Raw genomic sequence first — 6,133 nt, 5'->3', positions numbered from 1 at the left:
AACTTCATCGAATACAAGTCGGCTAAAATGGCGGAAATGGACGAGACGAAGGAGCGAAAGAAACATGCTCATATTTTAAAAATGAAACATGAGAAGACGTATATCAACCATTTGAATGAAAACCAAAAAAATGCCGATCTAACTTTCCTCCTACAACCGCACGAACATCTTGAGGAACCCTTTAAATCGATCCTACTTCAACGCAAACGCGAGATATGTGACAAGTGGGGTTGGGAAGGGCCATAGGTTTTTTTTTTGTCAGTTTTTTAATTTAGTTGTCTTTATTTAATATAGTCTTGTGTTATTTTTTAGTTAATATAATACTGTTTTCTTTTTATTTATTTTAGTATTTATTAAAAAAAACAATCACACCACACCACCACCCCTAGTAAAAATCCATCACATGTGATGGATTTGGGGTTGGTGATGTGGCACACCATAAGTGGAGGTGGTGTATGAGGAGGTTTACACCACCCTCTCCCCCTTAGGGGGTGGGGTGGTCCAAAACCATCACTTGCAACAACTAATTGGGGTGTGCCACCTCACCCCGCCACTTTCCATCACTAGTGATGAAATTTTAGTGGTGGTGTGGTGTGATGAGTTATTTATTTTTTTTTTAATTTTATATGATAAATAGTAAAACAAGATTACATTAAATAAAAAATAAAACAAGATTAAATAAATGTTACAAAGACAAATAAATTAAAAAAAAAACCGACAAAAAAAACCTACGGCCCTTCCAAACCCCACTTGTCGCGTATCTCGCGTTTGCGTTGAAGTATGATCGATTTAAAAGGTTCGTCAAGATGTTCGTGCGGTTGTAGGAGGAATGTTAAATCGGTGTTTTTTTTTTGTTTTCATTCAAATGGTTGATATACGTCTCCTCATGTTTCATTTTTAAAGCATGAGCTTCTTTCATTCGCTCCTTTGTCTCGGCCATTTCCGCCAATGTAGCCGACTTGTATTCGGCGAAGTCTTCGGCCACTGCTTCCTTTCCGAATCTTGACGATTCCCCACTTTTCTTGCGATGCGGCCGTGTGGGTGTGAGTGTGTCTTTGTCGGGATCGTCTCCGGGTTCCTCGTTCAAGTTCATGTTCGACATGTTGCATGACAAGCCGTCGGTAGACGTTGTGTAGTTCTCGGACTCAGAAGTTTTTGATCTTTTTGAAGAAGATCCTTTCTTCCTTGGATTCGTCGGTCCGTCCATGTCAACCACAGAAATCGGTTCCCACTTCGGGTGATGTCTCGCAACCTCCCACGCTTCCAAATGGGGAAAAGATCTATATCGGGAAACCTTGACATATTCGCGCAACGAGTCGTTTATGATAGTCGCCTCGCTCGCTTCACTTTTTGGAGTTCGGGACTACAAAATATTTAAGAAAATATATATATTAAATTGTAAAAATAAAGTATAAATTATAAAAAAAATAAACTAATAGATTTAAAAAAAAATAGTTACCAATTGGATGAAGCAAGTATTAAATTTTGACATTTTCCGATTCAAATCTCTCCACTTGGAAGTCATTTGATCCATGTTTCGTTTGGTTGACCCGGGAAGTTTTTCGAAATGTGTGAAAATACGTCTCCATAACATTTTTTTTGTTGGTTTGAGTGTTTTTTTGATTCGAAGCAGTGTAAATAAGCCTTGGTCAAGGCAACCTCCTCCGCCGGCACCCAAGGCTTCTTCGCGCCGGTGACATCCTCCTCCCCAGGTACATCTTCATCCATATTGTCCACTTTATCACGAAAAGCACTTGCAAATTGATGTATAACATCGTTATCGTCTAAGCGGTCGACGGACATTTGAGACGGTTGAGATTGATATTTTTGAAAAGCATTATTTTGATAATTTTGGGTAGAAAAATGTGGAATAAAATGTTGGTTTTGATATGGTTGAAAAAATTGCGATTGGTTTTGGGACGTTTGAAAAGATTGGTTTTAGGACGGTTGAAAAGGTTGTGGATAATAAGGTTGTTGTTGGGAAGGTTGTTGGAATGGTTGAGTTGTGTCGGGTTCATCTTGTAACCGAAATCAAGTCGGCTCGCCTAGATTTTGTCGAACCTTTGGTCGGGTTTGGGTTTTCTTTGAACCCGAGCCATGTTTCCTAGAACCCTCCATTTGTGTGATGTTAAAATGCTGTTTGTAGTAGAAGATTTGAGTTGGATTTGATTTATTTATATAGGTTAAATAATTTTTTTAATTAAAAAACCCACCCCAATGGTCCTACCCCCCCCCCCCCCCCTCCCCCACACACACACACGGTCCTAAACTCCCTCCAACGATCATTTTATTGAAACCCACCACGTGATGGGCACCACGCGAACCCTCTCATTACGCATGATGAGAGAGCGGCGGCGGTGTTTGAGCAGCCATCACGCGTGATGGTTTCTTCATCTCGCACCACCCCCAGTGCTCTTGTAGTTGGATATCTTCTAGTAAGCACTCGCTACGGGGTGTATCGATCAAGACACAAATGAAACTCTAGTTAAGTACTAGTACCAAGTATTAAGACAATAAGGCACAAAGGGGGTTAATGTTGCATAGGTGATGGTAACATCGTAAAAAAATATACCAGATTTACCAGGTCGTTGTCATCATCTTGTCTATTAAGAAATTAAATGCTTTAAACCAAAATGAAATACAGAAACAAAAAATAATGATGTGAAAGACACTTGCAATGAATCTACGTGCTCATACTATTAGGATGACTAACCCAAACTATAGTTGCATACTTGCATTTAAGTTGACACGGATAACAAAAAAATTACTTTCATTGTCTATAGTCTATACGATGTCTTACTAACTCATGGTTCTCATGTTACCAATTATTCCTAGGATAAATTCAAACTCTTACCACATATCAATAATGTCACTTGCATACAACTATACAAGTAAAACAAATAAGGATCGATGTCTAGGTGATGTTGTCCCGGTAACCTAAACTATTAAGTATCCGAAATATCAGAGGCTTCATGTTGCTAACCACTGCAAACTTGGTACTTTAAACGTTTCGAGTTTGATAGATTGATTAGCATCCAAAGGTATATATGCTAAAATTCATATAAATATAAACTGGATTAACTATCTATGCGCCTTCCAAACAAAGGTTCCTTTGTCAAGTCACAAATATATTCCTAGTTAATCATAAATCAGTACTATCTTTATAATTTAAAATCCTCGATGTATTCATTGTTGAAACCATTAAATATATGGAATTCCATCAAGTTTCTACATCAAGGGATGATTTTCTTTTGCAATTCGAATTGTCTTTCTTAACACCATTTGAAACTCTAGAACTACAAGAAGATTATCTTATAAATATATAACGCATTTCCAAGGCTGCACAAATGTAAACCATTAAACTCACATGATAAATTAACCCACGGTATCAATGAAAAAGGAGGACATGCTAACCAAATAGTACCAACCAGGAGCAACTACTATATGGTTGTGGTAGCGTTAATTTGTTACACACTGCATTACTAGAACATGAAAAGTAATAGGGGAGAAACTAGCATTATTTGTGAATTGTGATGACACATGTATGCAATACAAGAAAGAATTACTCCTAATTTCATCCATTACGTAGGTCATCATGAATCTGACTGGTGATGGCATCTATCATCTTTGCACATGTCAAAACCATCTCAATCTTCAGTCTCGTATTGTTGATAATTCTCATTCTAAAGACAAGCCCGCTCACAAGTCGTTGAGTTGGTGTAATATCTGACACCTCGTACCACCAATATTGTTCGCTTTGCCCCCGATAGATAGTCAATCTAGAAACTCACGGATTTGTTTTTCGTTACCCTAGTAGAGACTTCCCAAGAGGTCACCCATCCTGGTACTATTCCTACAAGAGAATGTTTAACTGTGGAGTTTTCTTATGCTCCACAACCAACTAAGCCCAAAACGCATTAATGATTTAAGAGACAATACATTCTTTATGAATCAAGAATCTCTTATGTCCAAGGTTAATGATGGATTTGTCTAGGGTGTTACAATTGGTCTTTTAACCTTCTCCATATCGTTACAGTAGGGGAGGCCCAGACCCAGGTAACCTACTATTTGTGTTGATGGGTTAAGCGGTACTTAGGGTTTTATTAGTTTTATAATTCTTAGCTTAGGGCTATTGATATGAGAAGAGTGATTGTAATAAAGGTTTTCAAGTTATCCATTATAACCTTCTTGTGTGATATTGTATTATTGATTCAATTCTTGAACTCGGATACAACAATGGCGCCAGGGGGTGTTGGCTCAATCGTAGTCTGGTTCAAGAATAAGGCCCAAGCTAAGAATTAACGGGTTTAATAAGATTTTTATTGACCAAGTTAGGGTTACATGAAATAGATTAGAGTTACGTGTTATTAAGGTTTCTACTTAATATTTCGTTGACAAATAAATTGAGAGGTTTTTTGTGTGTATTTTGTTTCGTGTAAGTCAATTCGTTCTTGAATTGATATCAAAATGGTTAGGCTCTTGACCACCTGTTTCAGGGATTTATCAAAGACGTGATGACTGATCAAGTGGAATCAAAAGATCCTGGTATAATTTAAACCGAACTTGAATAGTTTAATTGGAGAATTTGTTCCATCAAGCAAATGTTCAATCTTGGGATCATTTAAGGTTATTGATCAAAGTCATGACCGATACATAATGAAGGCCGGTCAAATTGGTGAGCAAAAAAAATAAAATAATACGTTCAAGAAACCAAAGAACTTGATCAAAGACATCAATCAATAGGCTTGGAGATTAAGAACCGATTATCAAGAAGCCTATCTAGTTTTTAGCATCAAGCATCGATCAAGATCAATTTAAGAACCGATGATTGATTGATCAAAGTTATTTCAACTTCAAGCTGGAGGATGGAACGAGTTTGACCAAAGAGTCAGCTAAAAAGGGTTAAGTTAAAGGATATGCAAGAACTGCTATGTGATGAAGACCCACATAATTCGACTCGGGAATCAGGGGTTAATTGTTGGTGATTCTATTTCAAAGGGTAAGCCTAGTCACAAGTCAATGAGAGGGGGAGCTTATAAATATATGTTTACTAAGGTAGGGTTATCGACATGGGCGGGTCTAGTATGTAAGTTGCGGGTTCACGGGAACCCACTGAATTTCGGTTTTTAAGTAGAATGCATATATAAATTATTGGAGTAAACCCATATATAAAATGATAAGTGAACCCAAAAACAAAATGAATAGTGATCTAGTGGTAAAGAACTTTACCCCCTACAGTGATATAGTGAGACAACCCATGTTTGAAACCCCTCCGGCACATAATATTTTTTCCTTGTTTTCTTTTTCTTTTTTTGTCTAATCCATTAGGTCACGGGTCATCAAATCCGAAATTCATATATTCTTTACCTTCCTATCTTTCACTATAATTCCCTAAAGCCATAAAGATAAAGCTCAAACCCGTTTCTTCTTTATCACTTCCATTTTTCATCTATCAATTTTCTGTATTTCATATATTGATTTGTACTCTGTTAATGAACAATTTTTCCAAATATTATGACTTTCATAAAAATTTGTTTACTAAAAATCGACAAAATTAACTTCAATTTGGGGCGATACAGCTATAACATAATTTGCTTTTGATTTGAATCATTAGGGTATATGGACTTTAGTTTGAAAAGAATCGAAATAATATTATGTGTTTTTAGATTTCTAATGACAATCTTTGTTTTTTGTTATTGTATGCATTTCTATTATGTGATGAACCTTACCGACCTGAATCGTTGAACACCTGAAAATTTTTATGTCCTGTCGTATAAAATTAGAACATCTAAAATAGTGAACCCACTGAAAAACTTTTTGGATCCGCCACTGGTTATTGATATAAGAAAAGAGATTGTAATAAAAGCTTTGACTTGTATTTCCTTCACAATGATATTGGGAGTCAGGCGTCCAGTATAAGTGTTTTTTTTATTATCTATTCAATACTTGATTTATATTATTCATAATGCATGCAACACAAAACTATCTCGAAAACCACTGTTTCTTATTAAGTCCAACCATGCTTGATTACACATTCATCTTAACATCTCCTTCTTTGCTACTTTCAACTTTTACTCTTGTGATAGCCCAACAAGCAATTCGGTATGATATAGTAGGACGAACTATCACTCTG

The sequence above is a fragment of the Bidens hawaiensis genome, unplaced genomic scaffold (genome assembly GCF_021521415.1).
Source record: "Bidens hawaiensis isolate Kalapana, Puna unplaced genomic scaffold, B.hawaiensis_p1.1 tig00007858_1, whole genome shotgun sequence".
Taxonomy (NCBI): Eukaryota; Viridiplantae; Streptophyta; class Magnoliopsida; order Asterales; family Asteraceae; genus Bidens; species Bidens hawaiensis.
Note: the sequence above shows the minus strand (reverse complement) of the source record.